The sequence below is a fragment of the Cibotium barometz genome, chromosome 56 (assembly GCF_041138505.1).
Source record: "Cibotium barometz isolate CiBa-2024 chromosome 56, ASM4113850v1, whole genome shotgun sequence".
In the NCBI taxonomy this organism is placed as follows: Eukaryota; Viridiplantae; Streptophyta; class Polypodiopsida; order Cyatheales; family Cibotiaceae; genus Cibotium; species Cibotium barometz.
In genome coordinates, this window is record NC_141101.1 from 10,659,004 (window position 1) to 10,682,532 (window position 23,529).

Below are 23,529 nucleotides of genomic sequence, written 5' to 3' on the forward strand. Positions count from 1 at the left end.
GGATGATGCGTCCCCTATCTCTTGGATTAAGTGGAAGACTTCTATATCCTTATCTTGGAGATTATCTACTAGGTCTATTGCCTCACAAGTGGCACTCATTAAATAGATGTAGTGCCTAGACCTATAGAGATAGTGGTCATGAAGCCTCTTGCTCTTCCATGCTAAAAAGGTATTAATATCCCACTAAGAAGTGCATATTTCTCTCCACTACTCATGTCAAAATTGAAAATCCTCACAATCCTATTTTATGGAGTTTGTTATGGCCTTGTATAACTCAGGTTGAGCCCTTAAAGGTGCAAGTGCTGATGTGATGCTTCATGAGAGAAGAGCATTTCTCCAAATGAGGTTTTGAGAGACTGTTTTAATCTTATAAGGGAATTATCGAATTCCTCACATGCTTTCTCAAGCATATAGTTCGTACAATTTATCCTAAATGACTCTTCTATAGAGAGTATGTCTTCCTCCTAAAAGGGAAAGTGGTACTCCTCTAGGCTTTGTATCTTGGTTGCTATTTTAGGTTTGGCATTATGAGGCTCAATCACAACCGGTAACCCTATAAGACATTCAACCAAGCTAAGCATGCTCTCCTGAGCTTGTCTTTTGCGTTCCGCATATGTCATGTGATTATTATTATGCATTTGGGGTGGTTGGGTGGGGTGGTGGGTTCTAGTTTCTTGATTGGTCTATGTGGTGCACTGAGCGAAGAGTAAGAACTTGTTTCATCCTCACTTAGTGATGTACTAGAACTTGTTTCATTCTCTAACTTTGTGGCCATGTCAGTGCCTAAATGCTCCTTAATGAGCAATCACAGTTTGTTTTGTATTTTTTTAAAAAAATACTTTCCCACAGCCCATTACAACCTCAAGAGGCTTGGCGTACTCTTCGTTGGATCAAACAGGTGTCCGTTTACCCTAATTAGCTTAGGTGCTATACGCACATGAACGACCTGAGATATTTTTTTCGAAAAAAGCGTATGCTAGGAACTTCCCAAATGGAAGAGGAAGTCCTAAAACCTATTTTCCATCACTGTCTCAAGATGAAATTTTTTTTGAGAATTTTTTTCTTTTTCGCAACACGTTTTTTAGGGTGTTCTAAAAGGAAATTTGAAAAACTTTATATGAGGGAATTGTAGTATTTTTGGAGTACTACAACTTTGTTTTCCTAAGTCGTCCGTGATTTTGTCGTTTAGACTCTCAAAAAGTAGCCCAATATGGCTTGTCATCGTTTTTGCGCTAATTTTTACAAATTTTCATGGTTTTTGGGCTGTTTTTTTACCTTGATTTTCGAGTCGAATTTTGAGGCTGCTGGTCGGAGGCCAAAATGGTCGATTTACTTCGGACAGTTGTCCAAAGTCGAAGAGCTCGATGTCAGCTTTTGGATGAGCCCTAGAGAGCCTTCATATCGGATATACGGTTTAGGGAGATACGGGCCTCCAGTGAAACTTTAAATTCATGTCGTGAACCGGACGAACTTCACGAAAAATTCGGGGAAAAAAAATTAACACCTGATTCATGCCGAAATTTCTTTCACGGTTTGGAATTTTTTCGTCGAGATTTCGTTCACGGCCGGAATTTTTTTGCCGGAATTTCTTTCACGGCCAGAATTTTTCCACCAAAATTTCTTTAACGGCCAGAATTTTTCACCGGAATTTCTTTCACGGCCAGAATTTTTTCGCCAAAATTTCTTTCACGACCTTTTTTTTAAAGAGTTTAGTGGGAAATATGAATTTTCCTTTTTGGGGGGGGAATATTTTTTGAATTTAAAATGAAAGGGGTATGGGCATTTTTCCAAAAAGGTAAGTGGGAATAAAAAAAAGTCAACCTTTTAATGACACCCCTTACACCCTTCATAAATGACCCCCAAAATGGACAATTTTGACAACTCATGAGCATCTACTCATTGAATGCTCATTAGCCTTAATGAGTTATGTAAAAAAGTGATGAAAGGATTAATCTGAGATTAATCCTTTTACTAATCTTTCCCTCTTTTACACAAATCAAGGACTCTAATTAGCCACTGATCCCTAATTAATTCACACAATTGAGCAAATCATTGGATAGAGCAAGGGAATGCTAATCTTTGTGGATCAACAAATTGTGTGTACATTAACTAAAATAGGAGATTAATTAGACTCTTAATTATGGTCTCCTCTTTTAAGGCAAAATTAAGCAAAGAGATTCAACTTTCTCCAATTGATGAAAAAATTAATGTGATTAGGTGTTTTGATGCATCTAGATGCTCTCAAAACACTTAAAAACACCAATTTCGACTACTCATATGATCTATTTAGACCCCAATTAACACATTTTTTAAATTTTTTGGCCTTTTGAATAAGATTAATCACCCTTAATGATGACAAAAACCAATCCATTAAGAGAAATTAGTTAAATTCAAGGATTTTTTATGGTTTTAAGAAATTTTTTTAAAGATTAAGCTACTCCTAATGCTGGCTAACACTCTAATCCAAACAATTAAAAAAAAACACACAATTAAACTAAAATTAATGATCTTAGTTCTATGTTTAAACTAAAGAGAGCTAACATTCACTAAGAATTGTATTCTATTACATTGTTTGATGCAATGGATGTAAACTAAGCCTAATACAAACTATGTGCAGGCCCTAAGAACATGAAAAACCACCAAAATAATAAATTAATTTAAAATTAAGCAAAAAGCATTCTTTTCAAAAACCAAAAAGAGAGCTATTCTACACCAAATCTCACACAAATCACCACCATCAAATCTATATCTTTTCATGGGAAACCATTAATTAAGATAATGGGAATGGGTTATGCATAGATTAGAGGCAAAATGATGGAAAAAGCCTAGGGATGGCTCCCCGGTAGTGGCTCCAAAAATGTTATGGCTCACCCAAACCCTCCTTGAAACACATCCAAAAAGAGATTACCTGGTGAACCGCAACTGTCATGAGGATCTTTCCAATGGCCGAGCTCATAACCCTTGAGGTCTCCAAGCTCTACAACTCCATGAGAAGCAATTCCACCACATCTCCCGGAGCATTGTCACACCACCGCGTTTCACTACGAGTCCTCGTCCCTCCTCTCACCTCACTTCACTCACACACACTCACTAGCATGCATTAGGGAGAGAGATTAGTAAGAGGATTAGCAAGAGCAAGACTCAATTGCACAATGGGAGAGTATATTGTATTATGAGAGAAATTCACTTATATACATGGCCATAAGTGTTCACACTCAAACTGTGGCGGTCGGTCGAGCACTTTAGGCTCATAAGAGGCCTAATGCTATTACAACCCTACTCTCATAATAATCCATGAAGTACATCACTTAGGACTTTATCCTATCATCTTGCTACCACTCACTCTTGAAGCGGGAATCGCCATAAATACTCCATCACATCATTACGGGCACCCGTCCAAGTTGTAGCTTTGGACACTATTGCTTCATATCTTGAATGTATGACCCTTTGGTGTATCTATCGTGCATGACTCCTTAATGTAAGTTAATGGCAGTAGCTCTCTTGTTAATCTTAGAATTGGATTAATAGAAGCTTTGAACCATTTGGCCAGAGTTTCACAAGTTCATGATGCTATATGAGATGGTGTACCAGGAGCCACCTGTAAATGATGAGGTTGCAGCATGGTTTGCAAAGGTGTTCGCTTTTTAAAATTGTCAATCAGCATAGTTGGCAAACTGACAAGACTGCACACCTGAGAACTCAGTTAATTGTGTGCAAAAACACAAGGGGCTTCTAAACAAATTGGCAAGACTGTCATCGCATATCACTAAGGGTAAAATAGTTAACATGTCTGAAGAAAAATGTGAGAGAGAAGATTGCAGCAGAGACCATAATGAAAATCACACGCAGCTTGCTTTGCATTAGATTATAGGCAAGAGGTACAAGCTCTTATACATCACCAATGAGGTCATCTCAGACTCCATATTCTCCTCCTTAAGAGCAGGAAAGGAGGTGGAGGGAATGTAGGAGAAGAGGTGCCTCCTTTTATTATGATTAAAGATAAAATGCCTTGCTTTGAAACCTTAGGAAAATAACCCTTAGGTTTGGGTCATTAATTCTAACACCCTCCCATGAACCAAACATGGGTAAAGACAAAAAAGGCTAAGATGACCTAGACTTGAATGCCCTCCCACAATCAAAGGTAGCTACAAAGTTTGAGATACAATGGTTATGATGACCAAGGTGAGGATCACAAACAAAAGTGGTTGTCTCACAAAGAAAGATGTCCATGTGAAAGATGGTACATCAAAGCAAAACCTTAGTTTACAATGCCATAGAAAAAGTACATCAAGTTAAACAAATAAAAAGATGTGAGAGTAGAATGGGCTGAGTGCATGACCATCAAAATGCATAATCATAAACATCAAAGAAAAGATTGGCCTCATGGGTGGCCTTCGATGGAGAGTCTTCTTCTTTCTCCTCTTCGGCAAGATAGGCCTTTTGGGCCTTCTTCTTGGCATAACAAAACTCCCCAAGATGTCCTTGTTTTCCGTAAAAAGTACACTTGAAGGTCTTCTTGTTTTTAGGAGTGGCTTTCAAGGATGAGGCTTGCCCTTTGACAAAATAAGCACCATCAACATGGTACTCACTCTTGTTTAGAATCCTCTTCTCTTCTTCCAAGAGAGAAGCTTCAATGTCGATGAGGGATGGAGTTAGAAGATTTAAAAGAGTTGTTACAAGGGGTTGAATATTCATCAAGATGTGACACACTCTTAATCAATACAACAATTTTATCATCATCTTCTATTTCCTTCTTGTTTCCTATGAGTTGTGTTAAGAGGCTTTTAAAATCATTAATGTGGGCAGGCATAGTAGTTGTGGGATTCTTTTGAAGCCCAAAGAATTTCACTAGGATAATAATCTTGGAGTATTTACACATAGCACCAAATAATTTGTCTAGAGTTTCCCATGCATCTTGAGTTGTATCACAAGTGTAAATGTGATGTACAATAGTGTCATTCAAGTGTTCCCCTATAATTTCCAGTGCTTTATCATTCTTTAAATCCCATTGTGCACTACTCTCTCTAGTAGTTATTCTTTTCTCTTTCCCTTGAACAATGTTCCACAACCCCTTTTTCATGAGATTAAACTTCACCTTGGTTTGCCAAGTGTGAAAGTTTTCCCCTCTAAACTTTTCTCTCACCTCACTATAGGAGCCATAGCAAGGTCTTACCACTTGCAAGAGCAAGGGCAGTGTCTAATGCTTTACAAGATCAATTTAGATGATGAAAGAAAAATAAATTAGTAACCCATGTCTTCTTCTATATTCCCTATCCGATATAGATGAAGATTTGATGCAAGATAAGGACCTAGTCCTATTTTAATGGCTTCTCTATTGTATCAGTGGGTAGCTTCTTTTAACAGTGGGTAGCTTCTTTCTCCTAGAGGTTACTTCATGTGAAGATTTGGAGGGTTGGTTGACCGAAGAGGATGATGAGCATTCACTTTCGGAAGATGAAATATTGATGATTTCTACTACACTCTTACTATTGGACATGGTGTTGATGTAAGAGGCTTTGTGAACAAGACATTCAATAACATACAACTTTCAATGTCCCTAGTGTGAGCAAGCTCTTACAAAGGTACAATATTTTTCCTTTAGTGCATGTGAGCAGGTTTTTTAAAGATATAGAAAACTATATATATATATATATATATATATATATATATATATATATAATGAGCAACTGACCTTTTAAAGGTATAGAAAACTATATATATATATATACATATATATAAGGTTACTATTATAAAAGGAAGGCCACGTGTACGCTATGTAGATTGACTTCAGTTTGAGGCGATGGATCAGGTTGTTGGTGTAGGAGAAAACATGGCACTCGTTTTGCAGTAGCTCCGCAGACTAGTTGACCACCACTGGCAGCGAGCAGTTCACTTCAGCACACTAGGTTGCCCGTCTGACTGGCGTGGCTATAAATTGGTGCTCGGTGAGATGACAGCGGGCTCTGAATCGGCAGAGGTTGGTGGCGGCGATTGATGATACGCACACAATTCTGCTGGCAGAGGCAGCAACAAGAGCAACCTGGCTCTAATACCAACTAAAGAAAAATGTGAGAGAGAAGATTGCAGCAGAGACCATAATGAAAATCACATGCAGCTTGCTTTGCATTAGATCGTGCCAATATATAGGCAAGAGGTACAAGCTCTTATACATCACCAATGAGGTCATCAAACTCCATATTCTCCTCCTTGAGAGTAGGAAAGGAGGTGGAGGGAATGTGGTGGAGGGAATGTAGGAGAAGAGGTGCCTCCTTTTATTATGATTAAAGATAAAATGCCTTGCTTTGAAACCTTAGGAAATAACCCATAGGTTTGGGTCATTAATTTTAACAATGTCAATGTATGTAGGTGATTCATCCAAGGCACTTAAGGAGACATTTGATCCTCAGCATGTTGAGTTGACATAAGCTATGTTGGCCAGTGTGCAAATCAAAATGAAGGACGTAGCATGTGAAATAGCGGATATCTCCAAGGATTTGGAGTAAGCACGAGTGGATCTAAAGGTTTCTTCAAAGGCCAACACCTTTTTGCAATACCTAAGGGATGCATGACACAAATTGCATACACTTGAAGTAAGCAGTAATGTGCATGACGAGAGGCGTGTGAAGTTGTAGGCACTCATATATGTAAATACACACATTTTAAGTGTTTTTGGCGTTGCAAAGGATGGCACATCAAACCAGGATGCAGTTGTAGCTCTTGAGGTTAACACCACAAATTCATGTTAACTGATTTTGTGCCTACTTGGAAATGCAGGAAAAACTGCAACACAAATCCATGCTTCTAGAAGGCCTTAAAGAGCATGAGGCTTTTGTTAACCATGGTATGTCTCAGTTGGCTGCCCCTTAATTGTTGCCAACACCTCCTAGACCCAGGGGATCAGAAAAGGAAGACACAACCATCGCGGGTTCTTGTATAGCATGCGGCTTAGGGTTAGAAGATGCGATGGTTATGGGTGTTTGCATGCTACCATGCAATCATCAATACCACATCTTCTTCTTTGCCATATTGTCAACCAATGTCGGTGACCCTTGGGATGTTGCCATTGAAGGCTCTGCCATGGTTCAAAATGTTATCGAAAATGTTGGTCTTGATAGCACAGGTAACAAATTGTAGTAGCTAATAGTTTTGTTATTGGGCAGCCCAATAGCTGTGTGATGCCTACATGCTGATGGATGTGTTTGTTGTTAACAGTTTTAGATGTTTTGATAGTTGTTAAATGTTTCCTACTGTTTTGACAGCATCTTCACCCAAGAGGTCACTTGATATTGGTACAGACTGACACATACCAAGTAATGTGGATAAAGCATGTGGAGACACCTTGCAAGACTTCTTGAAACAGGTAAAGTGATAGAAAGGCGGTGAAGGAATGCAAGGGCCAAGAGGGTCACGCGTGCATCTTAGGGTGCACGTGATCCTGAGCATGTTGGCCATGCTGACGGTGATTCATCGTTTCAAAGTATGCTTATGAAAACATTGAATGATGCATTGGTTTGTTGCCATTTTGATAGTTAAGTTTGTGTAATGTAAAATATTATCCTTGGTGTCAAGTTTCTTGCCTAAAATGCCATGCTATGTATGTGCAAGAATTTTTGTCGCGATGAAGCATGTGAGGACACCTTGTATAGAGGAAAGCTTGACGCAGGCAAGCGAAAGAAACCAAGTCGTGAGAAAGTGTCATCCAAGAGGGTCAAGAAAGCTCCTGCGCATGCACATAATCCAATTATGGAAGTATCAAGAAACACCTGTGTGTGTGGAAGGTATGAAGAATACTATTGTTGAAGTGACAGGGACCATTACTAGTGCTGACACTGCTCCTGAGCATGATGCTCCTAAAAGCCATGCTGATGATGGTGATTTATTATCCCAAAATATGCCTATGTAACTCTGTTTTGGCCAAGAGCCAAGGAAACATTGAATAATGTATTGGTCTTTTGACATTTGATGATTCTGAGTGCAACCATTGAGTTTTTCAATTTGTGCACCTTGTCACGTTTTGTGCTTGAATTTGTACTTACCTATGTAATATTTTATGCTTAGTGTTGAGTTCCTTGCCTGATATGCGATGTTGTGTGTGCAGTCATCCATAGAGAAATGAGCAGATATCTAAAAGATATACAGTTATTATACAACTATTACGTATATGTTAGGTGAGCATGTATTGATCAAGTCTTAGTTAGCTACACACTCTAACTATTAAGTAGCTCTACTGTCTATCTATTAACTAGCATAGCTAGTTACCTATTAGATATGCTTCAGATACATACAACTATGAGAAAGATATTAGGTAAATATTAGATGCACAGTTATTAAACAACTATTATGTATACAGTTATTAGGCATATATCTATATTTGGGTGCCATAACTATTTAGCTAGTGAGAAATTTTCTAACTTTCACTATTATACAATAGGTAAACCTATGATACATCTAATAGATGAATTGGGTGCTCGATGTAGTTCTTTCGACGATTCTTTTTTGATATATGTCCTTTTTATTAGGGGGGACACGAGTCTCAATTGTCCAAAAAGTGACCACCAGCTCCTTTACCTCATCAGGTATGCGGCTTCTTGGTTGTTTCCTATGACATGTGGAGAAAGACAACATGGAGTTTTTATTTTCAAGTTCCAATCAAGATTTCGCCACATAAAAGTTCCTTCTATCAATGGATAGTAGCTTAGAGACATCAGTGAGTTTGAGGGTAGCTGAGCATCATCATGGCAGACCTTTTGAGGAATAATTTATCCCTAGACTATGGCTTCTTCAAACTTTGGAGCATGTTGTGAATATTTGCTGAGCACTGTTTGAACATCGTTATGGTGCCTTGGAGCTATGTCTTGCAAATATTTTAATGACGGATGAAGGATTAGCTGATTGAAGATGTCTTTCTTAGTGGCCATGTCCATTTCATTTGTTCGCTGATGAAAATACCACACAATCTCTTTGGAAATTTATTCTCTTCTTTTGCCATTAACAGTCTCTACATGGTCCTAGTTTCTTGCTTCCTCTGATTTTCTTTTATCTTTTGCTCTTTGTTTTCTTTTGCATTGTGCTTCATATTCTCTAATGAACTTACATTCCTGGGATGGGAGTGCATTAACCTGTAACATATAAACTTGTGTTAAATCCCCACTTTTGCATTGCATAGAAAGAGAGATAGATAGAGAGAGAGAGAGAGAGAGAGAGAGAGAGAGAGAGAGAGAGAGAGAGAGAGAGAGAGAGAGATCAGTGTTCAGACCTGTGCAAAGTTTCAACCTCTTCCAACTCTTATAGTTCCACCATGTTTCTCTTTTGTGTATTCAACCGCCGCGAACAGAGAAAGAGAGTATTCAACCGTCTGTGTGTGTGTGTGTGGGAGAGAGAGAGAGAGAGAGAGAGAGAGGGAGAGGGAGAGGGAGAGAGAGAGAGAGAGAGAGAGAGAGAGAGAGAGAGAGAGGGAGAGGGAGAGGGAGAGGGAGAGGGAGAGGGAGAGAAAGAGAGTATTCAGACGTCTGTGTGTGTGTGTGTGTGGGAAGGGGAGAGAGAGAGAGAGGGAGAGGGAGAGAAAGAGAGAGAAATGCAAGCTTTGTTTGTGTGTGGGCACACGAGCTTGAGAGAGAGAGAGAGAGGGAGAGAGAGAAGAGAGAGAGAGAGAGAGAAACATAAATAAACCCTGGCCCACGATGTGGGAGAAGGGAATCATGAATTGTAAAATGTAAAAGTTTGAATAAACTCTAGCTTGCGACGTGGGAGAAGGGAATCGTGAAGGTTTGAATTGTAAAACCTAAAAGTTTGAATTATGATATCTTTTTCGTAGAGTAAAATGGATTTCTTGAAATCTAGCTTTACACCTTTCAAAGAGCTAGTTCACTACCCAAATAGCATTGTCCGAGCGCAACATCTTTTTTGTACACACATTCATGCTTCTACCTAAATGCTATTCAAGCAACAAATCAGTCAAAAAGAAGTCATGCTAGTAGTTAGTTATAAAGCCGAGAAGTGCATGCTAGTGTTGTGTCTTAAAAAGCAGTCACAAAGTAGCCACAAGCACCAGCTAACTTGTAACTATTGGTCTAACTGCTTTTTATCTACTTTGTGACTTTAAAGCAGCCACTTTATAACTATTGGTTTGACTACTTTTTTATTACTTTATGACTTTAAAGTAATCACAAAGTAGCACAAAGCCAACAAGTGCTTGTGGCTCCTTTTTAACTACTTTTTGTGACTTTTTTTATTACTTTATGACTTTAAAGTAATCACAAAGTAGCACAAAGCCAACAAGTGCTTGTGGCTCCTTTTTAACTACTTTTTGTGACTTCTTTTCAACTTACAAAGTAGTCACACAGTAATTAAAAGTAGTCACACAAATAGTCACATAGTAATTAAAAGGAGTCACACAAATAGTCACATAGCAATTAAAAGGAGTCACACAAATAGTCACATAGCAATTAAAAGGAGTCACACAAATAGTCACAAAGTCAAATGGTGCTTGTGGGGTTGCTTTGTAACTACCTATGACTTAAAAAACAATGACAAAGCAGTCTTAAAGTAGTCCCACAAGCACAAATTGGCTTTGTTACTACTACTTGTGTGATTGCTTCTTGGCTACTTAGTGACTTGAGAAGGAGTCAAAAAATAGCAACATCAGTACATAGAAAGCCAACTCGAGCTTGTGGCTGCTTTATGACTACTCTTCAAGTCACAAAGCAATTAAAAAAAGTAGTCACATGAGTTACAAAGCTGATTGATGTTTGTGGCTTCTTTGTGAGTTGAATAGCAATCAGAAGCACTAATTGGTTTTGTAACTGCTTCTTGTGACCACTTATAGTTTAAAGTAGCTAGCTGACACGACATGCTATTGGGGTCCTAGAAGTAGTTGTAGATTTCTAACTACACTAATGTACTGGTCAATGGTCTTAAGCCTACTAGTTAGGGAAAGAACATGATAAAGAGATTGAAAGCATACCTTTGGATGCTGACCTCTGTACTTGGACATCCCAATACCATCATCTTTATTGCATCACGGATTACTTGACAACAACCATGGTGTATACACATGTTTTTACTGTAGCACAGGCTTACAAAATATAGTAGGTGGTAGGGGTGCCTACATGGAAGCATGCAAACACCCATCACTTCATTGATCTCAAAGTTGAACCCGCATGAACACACCCCTCTACACATATAATAGTTTTGGGTTGGCTGGTGGTGGCACTTAGTGGTGTTGGTAGAATGGTTAGGATATTATTCTTCTTTAATTCTAAGAGAAAAGCCTATGCAAACTCATAGAGTTAAGAGCCACCTCTTGGACTGCATCATACAACACATTATGTTCTTCCTATATATAGATCCACACAAGACACTAATCATCCCCATTAATCCAGTTAGCTCCAAAAAGAATAAAATGCTAATGTGTCCATGACGTAACTTGCAAGGATGCCACATATGAAGGTAGGTTTGTTATTTCAAGACTTAGACCAATCAACAACAGGGCCAAGGTACATGTTGGTATGTTTGCTTCAAGTTTGCAAGAAGAGTCTTTGTTAAAATTGTGTGCCTCCTTCAAAGCCTGCAGCTCTTGCTATGAGAAAAGGTAATACTCAGTTGTAGTAATTAGCACTCCTTCACTCCAATCTAATCTTTCTTTTGCCTCCTCCAAGGCTGATGTAACCTTCTCAAGTTGTTGCCTTCTCTTAGCAAGGCTGATGTGCCCTTCTCAAGTCGCTACCTTCTCTTAGCAAGTCTTTCATTGGTGGCTACCAACCATGGCCACTGCCATTTCAGCATGGTTACTACTACCTATCTACAAGAACATTGGCAATCTAACCTCGTTGAGAGGTGTTAATGATGTCACCCTACCCAAGCCCAAAAATAATGACATTGTTATTACTGCCTTGTGAATCAACAAGAGTAGGAATATTGGCAAAGTAACCTCCCTGAGAAATGTTAATGCTATGACCCTACCCCAACCCATGAAATAATGACATTGTGATTACTGCCTTGCGAATCACAACAAGAGTAGGAATATTTTCCCTATTCACAAACATCCATCATTCTAACTTTTTCTCGATCATGTTTTGTTTGGTTATATTGGTGACAACACCCTCAACAAACTCAGCCCAAGCCATTCTATGCGCTTTTCTCTATCATAATGACATTGTTGTTACTACCATGCGATGATCAACATGAGTAGGAATATTTTCCCCATTCATAGACATCCTTCATTCTAACTTTTTCTCTATGACGTCTATTTGATTATATTGACAACACCCCTGGAAAACTTGGCTCAAGACATTCTATGTATTTCCTTGTTAGTTGGATCTTGGGCTACTTTGCAATTCTTTGTGTTTCCTTGTTGGATAGATCTCAGGCTGCTTTGCAAATTCTCAAATGCAAAGCCTTGAGAAAATGCCACACCAACTTTATTGCTAGGGGAAAGATCTTAGTACACTTTTGTGGTGCAATCTTAGCAAGTCCTCATAGAACTCATGCCTAACTATTTTGCACTTGACCTTGTAGTTTTTTATTTATACAATTGGCTAAAAATAGTAAGCCACACTCTCTCTCTCTCTCTCTCTCTCTCTCTCTCTCTCTCTCTCTCTCTCTCTCTCTCTCTCTCTCTCTCTCTCTCTCTCTCTCTCTCTCTCTCTCTCTCTTGAGTTATTGGTGTCAGGAAGCCTAGATGGGTTATCGCCCGTTAGATTGAGATTATATTGATCATGGAACTCCTCCTTTGTGAGGTAGAAGTACTTTTGTAGGGGGAATTCTAGTGCTTTTTCCTGCTTACGCAACATACCTAAAACACTAACACAACCACAAATCAGATGATGATGCATACAACATTAAACAAACATTTCAGAGTAACTACTACAAAAGGCTATCTAATTTGTGGTTGTTCTGATGTTTTAGGTATGTTTACACAACATACCTAAAACACCAGCAGAACCACAAATCAGATAATGATGCATGCAACATTAAAATGCAACATACCTAAAACACCAGCACAACCACAAACTAGATAATGATACATGCAACATTAAACAGACATTGCAAAAAACTACTATAAAAGGCTATTAGAATTAGACACTCTAAATCCTTTAGTGCCTTCCCTCATAGCTAGGTAATCATATATATATTGTCCACATATCCACCAATACAAGTGACATGATTGTGCCATCTTTTGGTACTGGTATGGTACAATGGGTATAGTTGGGCAGTAGGTATATCTCCAAGTACATGTGTACATAGTAGGTATAACAAGGTACATGTGGTACACATTAGAAGCTATAGCATGTATGGCTAGTTCAACTAGCACTGATGAGCAACCCAAAATAGTAAGGCTATTAAGAAGGTTGTTACACTAAGGAGTGTACAGAGGCTATAGGTACATGTGTGTACAAAAGTAGACAGTGGTGGAGAGAGAGAGAGAGAGAGAGAGAGAGAGAGAGAGAGAGAGAGAGAGAGAGAGAGAGAGAGAGAGAGAGAGATGCGTAATGGTGTAAGGAGAAGTATTATATATAGATGATGGCTTCCTAGAAAAAATAAATTTTAATAGGCACCTACATTAAAATGTCATCATGGAGCTAACATGACATTCTTGCTGGTTGTAATAACGAGGTGATGTGGATAGTCTCGCTATTGTTGTCGAGGTGAGGAAGGTGTGCTGGTGGCTACGAAGAGATGCACCTTCTTGCCTGTGTTGCAGTTGACCTAATGGTGCAGCAAGGTGAAGTTGTTGGTGGCTAGGGGAATGTGCTACAAACTGTTTGAGAAAGAAGGGAAGAGGTGCTTGATTGGTTGACAGGGATGAGGGGCAGAGGTGGGGGAAACCACGTGAGTTAGGTACACGCAATGAGGTTTTTTTCTAAAACGGTTCTCAATCCTTTACAATTCATGACAAAGTAAGGAGTACCAAAAATAAAGGGAAATAAAGAAGTGATAAAGAAAGAGCTTAAATAATGAGTATAAATAATGCTTCAGTATCATTACTTTTATTTGCCAAGGCCTCTCCCATGTGAGCATCTAGACTCCACTAACTTCTTTCCATCATACTAACATTCCCACTCTGCCTCTTACAAAGGGACAATGGCTCACTCATACCTTGTAGTCTTAGATTCATGTGGTGTGACAACGTTACCACCTCCCCACGGCCAACATCTTTAACCTGATCCTCCCGAGTGACATCAAGAAGGGGAGTAAGCTAACCACTTTTGGTTAATATGGGCACTTCATTAACAATGTTCACATAATTCAAAAGAGCATCTTCCATATATTGTAATCTTGTCTTTTCTATGTCATAAGCACTCTTAAGATGCTCGAGGTCATGTACATCAATGTCATAACATGAGGAACCATGGTCTTAAGACAAGACACTTGTAAAAGCCTTATAACCAGTGAAGGGTGTCTTTTCATAGACATCCTTCATTCTAACTTTTTCTCTATGACGTTCTATTTGATTATATTGACAACACCCTTGGAAAACTTGGCTCAAGACATTCTATGTATTTCCTTGTTAGTTGGATCTTGGGCTACTTTGCAATTCTTTGTGTTTCCTTATTGGCTAGATCTCAGGCTGCTTTGCAAATTCTCAAATGCAAAGCCTTGAGAAAATGCCACACCAATATTGCTAGGGGAAAGATCTTAGTACACTTTTGTGGTGCAATCTTAGCAAGTCCTCATAGAACTCATGCCTAACTATTTTGCACTTGACCTTGTAGTTTTTTTATCTATACAGTTGGCTAAAAATAGTAAGCCTCTCTCTCTCTCTCTCTCTCTCTCTCTCTCTCTCTCTCCTCTCTCTCCCTCTCTCTCTCTCTCTCTCTCTCTCTCTCTCTCTCTCTCTCTCTCTCTCTGCGTTATTGGTGTCAGGAAGCCTAGATGGGTTATCGCCCGTTAGATTGAGATTATATTGATCATGGAGCTCCTCCTTTGTGAGGTACAAGTACTTTTGTAGGGGGAATTCTAGTGCTTTTTCCTGTTTACGCAACATACCTAAAACACTAACACAACCACAAATCAGATGATGATGCATACAACATTAAACAAACATTTCAGAGCAACTACTACAAAAGGCTATCTAATTTGTGGTTGTTCTGATGTTTTAGGTATGTTTACACAACATACCTAAAACACCAGCACAACCACAAATCAAATAATGATGCATGCAACATTAAAATGCAACATACCTAAAACACCAGCACAACCACAAACTAGATAATGATACATGCAACACTAAACAAACATTGCAAAAAAACTACTACAAAAGGCTATTAGAATTAGACACTCTAAATCCTTTAGTGCCTTCCCTCATAGCTAGGTAATCATATATATATTGTCCACATATCCACCAATACAAGTGACATGATTGTGCCATCTTTTGGTACTGGTATGGTACAATGGGTATAGTTGGGCGGTAGGTATTTCTCCAAGTACATGTGTACATAGTAGGTATAACAAGGCACATGTGGTACACATTAGAAGCTATAGCATGTATGTTAGTTCAACTAGCACTGATGAGCAACCCAAAATAGTAAGGCTATTAAGAAGGTTGTTACACTAAGGAGTGTACAGAGGCTATAGGTACATGTGTGTACAAAAGTAGACAGTGGTGGTGGAGAGAGAGAGAGAGAGAGAGAGAGAGAGAGAGAGAGAGAGAGAGAGAGAGAGAGAGAGAGAGAGAGAGAGAGAGAGATGCATAATGGTGTAAGGAGAAGTATTATATATAGATGATGGATTCCTAGAAAAAATAAATTTTAATAGGCACCTACATTAAAATGTCATCATGGAGCTAACATGAGATTCTTGCCGGTTGTAATAACGAGGTGATGTGGATAGTCTTGCTATTTTGTCGAGGTGAGGAAGGTGTGCTGGCTACGAAGAGATGCACCTTCTTGCCTGTGTTGCCAGTTGACCTAATCGTGCAGCAAGTGAAGTTGTTAGCTAGGGGAATGTGCTACAAACTGTTTGAGAAAGAAGGGAAGAGGTGCTTGACTGGTTGTTGACAGGGATGAGGGGTAGAGGTGGGGGAAACCACATGAGTTAGGTACACGCAATGAGGTTTTTTTCTAAAAAGTTTCTCAATCCTTTACAATTCATGACAAAGTAAGGTGCACCAAAAATAAAGGGAAATAAAGAAGTGATAAAGAAAGAGCTTAAATAATGAGTATAAATAATGCTTAAGTATCATTACTTTTTATTTGCCAAGGCCTCTCCCATGTGAGCATCTAGACTCCACTAACTTCTTTCCATCATACTAACATTCCCACTCTGCCTCTTAACAAAGGGACAATGGCTCACTCATACTAACATTCCCACTCTGCCTCTTAACAAAGGACAATGGCTCACTCATACCTTGTAGTCTTAGATTCATGTGGTGTGACAATGTTACCACCTCCCCATGGCCAACATCTTTAACCTGATCCTCCCAAGTGACATCAAGAAAGGGAGTAAGCTAACCACTTTTGGTTAATATGGGCACTTCATTAACAATGTTCACATAATTCAAAAGAGCATCTTCCATATATTGTAATCTTGTCTTTTCTATGTCGTAAGCACTCTTAAGATGCTCGAGGTCATGTACATCAATGTCATAACATAAGGAACCATGGTCTTAAGACAAGACACTGGTCTTAAGACAAGACACTTGTAAAAGCCTTATAACCCCAGTGAAGGGTGTCTTTTAACTAGTGAAGGATGCCGTGCATCATTGGGTAGCCTCATGATAAATTTCTTATGAAGTATAAAGGCTAATTCCTCCTGTTTGTAATCATACTCCCATTTAAATGCTAGAGATAGTGAGCTAGTGTTCTCTCTACTCTCTTACAACTTCTTCCCCTCTCTCTTCTGAGTCTTCCCGTTCTCCAAGCAAACTTTTTAGAGGAGTGAGGAAAAAACTGAGCAACGCATTTCAAAGGAATAGGCACATAAGAAGGCTAAGGCCAGTAATGAGAGCAACACAAATTCAACACATCTAGGAATGGCTTGCATATGTTTTTGTATAGAGCTTTTCCTTCACAGCTAGTACACCTTCAGACTTAATCAGTAAATGGAAAGTCGCATGCAAATCATTACGATTCAAAATCAATTACACCATCACAGTGAGCACTTTGAAGTTCGAACCAACACCAAGACATGTATCAATATTGAAACATATGACAACAAAAGAGAACAAAACAAAGCATATAACAGTTTTCAAACTTCCTTAATAACAGCACAAGTGGTGTTATGTGCATATACTAGAAGGTTAACCCACATTAGGCTTGTGAGCATGGGAGCATGGGAACAAGCTCTAGTGGAGCATGGGTTAGGGCTAACCTTAAGGGTTGAGGTTAGGGTCAGGCATCCAAGGGTCACACATGGGAGTTGGAGAGTCAAGAGTCACTTGAGGGCCCTCCTATATAATAAAGGCATGTGGCACACTCAAGGGATGCTCTCTTGTGTAGAGGATTGTATCTACATTCTTGCCATTTCATACTAGCGCTGAGTGCTACTAGAATGATGTCATATCTCTTGGTGGTATGGGACACCAAGGTAAGTGTCACTTAGGCTGCTGTAACGCCTATGGACCGACGGCAGACCGGATGGTCAAAGACGTGGCCATCCGGGGTTCAGTGGGAGAGGACATTCGTGCGTAGTCATGGGCGGCCAAGCTAGTGTGGACGGCAGGCCACACACTATATAGCCTGGGGGATGAGGGGCAATCCTCATTCTTCCTCCAATTTTTTTGCCTCACTGTCTTATTAAGGTTTTTCAATTGTCTTGTGCAAGTTTTATTTTTTTTGTGATAGTGTAAGGTTGGTCACACAAGTATTTGTGGCTTGAGCCACTAAATTAGAAATGACCTTGTGATGGAAGGATACGTTCTTGCTTTCGCATACCATTTTTTTTAAAAAAATATACTTAAAAATTTTAAAAGTTTTTAAAAATTTTATAAGGTCACCCATTTATAAACGATACTTTACTCATTTTCATCAATTGACAATTACCGTTCTCTCCTAACACTTGATCTCAATTTCGCACACCTTTCTGTATCACACACTCTCTCAATCACTCATAGTCATGGCACCTCTACTTGACGCACTTATTGCACAGCTAGGAAAGCTTGAGCTACTTCATAGGGTTGACGAGATCATCCTTATGTTTGAGGGAGCAATTGATGTGCGTGCAACAATGCATCTACACGCGGATGTTTTTACAAATGTCATTGAGTATATGGATCAACACATCAGCATGTACTCCATCATGTTTAAGGGTGATGAGGGCCTATGGGTTCCAGTTGACCTCATCAAGTACATATTCAGGGAAGACAAGAATTTTAGATTCCGCCTATCAAGGTTTTTAAAATCCCTCACAGAAAAGGACTACAGGAATGAGGAGGAAGACTTGCTCTTGGATCTACAAATGGGCAACATCGGCACTTCTTTTGTGAGCTGGGACATGGTTTTGGTCCTTCTGTTACAAGAGGGTGTAGCGAAAGAAAGTGGCAACAAGGAAAAAGAAAAGGGCAAAGCAAAGCTAATGGAGCAGGTCCAAGAGACCCATGCTGAGGAAGAGAATGTTACAGAACAATGGGAGGCCTCAATGGCATTGGTGGCTCTACAAGAGAATGTCCCCGAGGAGGTTCCGGACCTACTTCTAGAGGGCGATGAAGTACTTGAGGAGGTCCTAGACCTTGTTGTCATGTCTTTGCATCCAATCATTATTGATGGGAAAGAATTTTTGTTTCTGGATGACATTGCCAAGACACTCGGGTTTCGCAAGGATAAGGCACTGTCTATTATTGCCATGAATGCTGGGGGTCAAGACAAAGAGAAAGTGAAAATCTCTTTTGAAGATGACAACCTCACAAAAGCGCTTGCATACGATATTGGTAGCAGTTCCTTGGAAGATGTAGTGGCCAAAGCGCTCATTGAAATAAAGCAAGATATGCAATTCTATGAGAGCGTAGCTGCCTGTGAACCACACATGCCCTTGATATGCTCAAGACCAAGGAAGCATAAACTTGACAAATGAGCAACTAGTTGCAAGTGACGATGCAACTGAGGTATGTCCTAACTTCTTAGTTGTAAAGCAAATTATTTTTAGTTGTATCATTTCACGCTTCCTAACTTCTATATTGACATGTTGATAGACTGCTTTTGAAGTGGACAAGTTTGCTATGTGTGAATCACTTAAATCGGACACTTGTGGAGAGGTAGAAATGACCAAAAGAAGGGAGAAGAAAACGACTTTTGAATCACTTAAATCGGACACCTGGGAGAGGCAGAAATGACCAAAAGAAAGGGAGAAGAGGCCTATGCAATTTGGCATGCATAGAGGCCTCCAATATTTTTGGAGGCCTCTATGCATGACACCTGGTGTAGGAGGAATGCGGCCAAAGTTAGAGGGTCGAGATGCATCTCTTTGGCACTACATACCTGCCCTTAGAGCCGACATAGTGTGGGTTTTTCATTTAGAGTATTCAGAGATTGCCTATACCGAGCTCCTAAAATGTAAAGCACTTAGTGCAATCTTGTCGGAGGACCCCTTAGCCTCAAACATAAATAAATGTATTTTGGTAGCTAGGGAAGCTGCCTTGTATTACTTTACGGGCAAGCATCCCGGCTCAGTTTAGGCCATTGTGCCCTTTCTCAGGCTCAAGGAATCAACGAGCCGAGTGATATATTCCAAAGCTTAGGCCAGAAACCAGCCTCTAGAACTCTCTCTCCTGAGCTCTTCCAAGAGCTTATTAAAAAGATGTAATGCAAACTTCTCTTCCAAGTTTAACAAAAAAAATTTGTTGTGCATTGTAAGTTGTGATTTTTCCTGGCGTACTTGTGATATACCATTTCAAGCCTCGAAATTTCAAGCTTTTGCTCATGTGTTAATAGAAAATATTGTTCAGGATTCATTGTAAATGTGATCGTGAGTAAATAAAGTATTCGGGATTGGGTTAGAGCGGTACGAAAAAATGTTGTATTTATAGATGTATACACACTCACATATATGTATATATATGTATATATATATACATATGTGTGTGTGTGTGTGTGTGTACCTATATATATATATATATATATATATATATAAGATTTTAGGGCTATTAAAATAGATTTATATATATATATATATAATATATATATATATAATATGTATATATAATATATATATATATATAAAAGATATATATATATATATATATATATATATATAAAAGATATATAGGATATATATATATATATATATATATAAGATATATATGATATATATATATATATATAAAAGACATAAGATATTATAAGATTTTGGGGCTATTAGGGCACGTAAAGGGCCCTATAGGCATCCCAAGAGTAAAAAAAATCAAAAAATTTAAAAAATAGCCATGTGCGCTACGGCGCAGAAATCTGCATTTTGACTTGGTCAAACAGGCGATTACCGTGCCATAGCGCACATGGCATTTTTTTAAATTTTTTTAAATTTTTTGGTCTTGTGAGGCTCATAAGGCCCTCAATAAGGGTCTCTAGGTGACTTTATAGAATCTACCTTTTTTGTATATATATATGTGTGTGTGTGTGTGTGTGTGTGTGTGTGTGTGTATGTGTGTGTGTGTGTGTATATATATATATGTGTGTGTATATATATATATGTGTGTGTGTATATATATATATATATGTGTGTGTGTGTGTGTGTGTGTATATATGTGTGTGTGTGTGTGTGTGTGTGTGTGTGTGTTTGTGTGTGTTTTTTCCTATGTGTATAGTGCTTTTATATTTTTTTTAATGAAATGTTCATTGGCACTGAGTATACAAAAAAAATTGGACTCAACAAAGAATTTAACACAACTCAAAAAGCTTCCATTAATGTTTGAAAATGCTACAAAGGATTTTGGGAACATTACAAAAGTTTGTAGGGAGAATTACAAAGTGGGTTAGCCCATTGAGGTAGAAGGCTATGCTCTAAACGTAGGCGTAGGGCTAGGGCCATATCTACAGGCTTCAAAGTGACTCTCTTGGCATGTACCATACACAGCACTGAGTCTTCAAAAATGGAAACTACAATATCTTCAGCAGCTTCTTGAAGAGCTTCAAGAGCTGTGCTCTGTATGCGGTCAACCCTGTCAATAAATTTTTCCATTGTTTCTCTCACCAGTCGAGAGAATGGTACCTTGGGGATGAGAAGATCTGTGCTTTTCTGATATTTCCTAATCTCTCGTAGCGCGACTGTCCTTGGCCTCCATTTTCTCTTCTTCTTTGTAATCGGTGGAGGCGGTGGTGGTCTTTGATTCTCCCACGGTGGTCGTTCAGACCTGAACTTCTTTTTCTTTTGTGCACGCTCTTCCTCTTCTAGCTGGTCTCAAAACTTGCCCTCCATTCTTTTGCCACACGTCTTGACTGGACGTCTAGATGTTGTGGCTGCTTCTGGCTGTGCTTGGCTTGCCCTCCTCTTTGGGCTGCTGTCTCTTTGCATTTCTTTCTCGCAAGCCGCCCTCACAAGAGCAAACTCTTTGTCAATGGTATCTTTCGTGATGCCATAGGACAAGAGCTCGACCTTCCTGTTCTGTAAGATAACCTCTAGCTGCTCTAGGGTGTCGGCCTCAATAACAATCTCGGGTGGTTGCCCTTGACCTTCCTCGGCTTCTTTTCGACGCCGCTCTTCTTCCGCTTCTCTACTAGGTTCTGCTTCTTCAGCTTCCTTCCTGCGCTGCGCTTCTTCGGCCTCCTTCCTGCGCTCTTCTTCTATCATCTCCTTTGTCTCTTGCTCTGTTACTATAGGTAGATTTGTCCTTTTTGCTGTAGCAGGTAGTGGGCCGAGTTGATCGAAAAACCGCTCGTCTTGCTCCTGTTCTTCTGGCATGGCCTAGGTATGTACGTGTGCGAGAGATAGTGGGAGGGCAAGAGAGAGAAGAGCACAAAGAAGAGATTGAAATGTGGTGGTTATAAATGAAAAATGACTTAAATATGTCTATAAATATATTTTTTTAAAACTTTTAGAAAATTTAAAAACACAAAAAGATTATAATCAGAGAGTTTAAGCCCATGAGGAACCACACCGACGCTTGCTTGCTTGCTACCCATTGCCGTAGTCTCTCCTTAGCATTTGATTGGTTGTATCCTTCAGTTCTTCTTGCATTAACAATTTTCATTATTTGACGCCTAAGAGACAAATTACCGCGAGATTTCTGCCTTTTTTTGCCAACCAGAACGCGGTAGAACCAGTTGAACATTTCATGGAGTGCAGTACTCTTGACTTTGCCACCACCATGGCGAGTGCCCTTAAAATACACGGCCTTTGCTTGGTAATGTGATTTCTCCATGCCTTGATTGCTCCAAAGTGCTAAAGAGCCATATCTATCGAGAAAAGTATGGCCCATGTGCATACAATATATGCTGCATAGAAAATTACAAAAAGTCAACAAGCAGTATGAAGAACATACTACAAGGACACAAGAAATATAACATTACCATGTAGTGAGTAATGTGTGTTTCTCCCCATGCCTCGACCATGTAGTGAGTAATGTGTGTTTCTCCCCATGCCTCGACCATTTCTTCCGTAAATCTACAAGTGGCTTGTTTAAGTGCCTCAATACCATGGTCATCCAGGTGAGGTCGCTCTAGAAGATCGACCATTTTATCACACACCTCCACACACGTGCACGTTTTAGGCCAAGCTTGGCATCATTTCCTCGATATGTTGTAACATCACATATCTTCTTCCAAATTTCAAAGTTAGTGTGGCTATGAGAACCCAAGTGGTTTGATAGCAAGTGTCTTGCCTTTGATCCACCCATGCAAATTTTATTAGGGTTGTCTTGTGTAGGGTTTGATTTTCTGTCCTTTGTCAAGACCACTGCTCCAGCATGTAGTCCAATAGAGGAAAGTACACCCTCTAGTGCACGTATTGACTCTTCTCGTCGATCTTCGGGCTCCATGTTCCAGACATAGTTTATGTGGAGCATCAATAGCTTATCCAAAATCCTGAGTCTTGCATGTAATGTGCACACATGCACTTGACATAGTGGAATGTCCAAGATTGGGTTCCAAGCATTGTCCTCCTGGTCACGACTAGGTGGCTTGCTCTGGTCACAACTTAATATGCTATTATGCCATACCTTTGATCCTTTCCTTTGTTCAGCATAAAAAACGATTGCTTTTTTTTGCACCTACCTGTTTTTGACTTTTGCCTTTACTAGGTTGTTTCCCTTTTACTCTTGAGTCTACTGCTGTCTTGGAATGACAACAGTAAATGCATGAGAATATAGTATTCGCACCTGTTTTACAACCCAACATACACTTTAAGGTTTTAGATCGCCACCCAAGTGCCATTCAAGTGCCATTCAACGTTAAAGTAGCCTATCCCGGGAACATCAAGCTTTTGACCATTGACCTGACAAGAGACGACATGTTGAATGCCAGACCATTCAAAATAACACCTCAAGGTATCATGGTTCTCTTTTGGGAGGACCCATGCTGCTTGCCACCAAATGTTCTTCTCTGATTGAATGCCGTAGTAGTCTTGCTTATGCCCTTGTTGCTGTCTTGACTTGCATCCAACTCT

General features: G+C 39.4%; 1 pseudogene; it reads right to left on the reverse strand.

Annotated features, from left to right (window-relative positions):
• Positions 1-8,437: 8,437 nt before the first annotated feature.
• On the reverse strand, positions 8,438-8,924 carry LOC147606883 (uncharacterized; annotated as a pseudogene).
• Between the last annotated feature and the right edge of the window lie 14,605 nt (positions 8,925-23,529).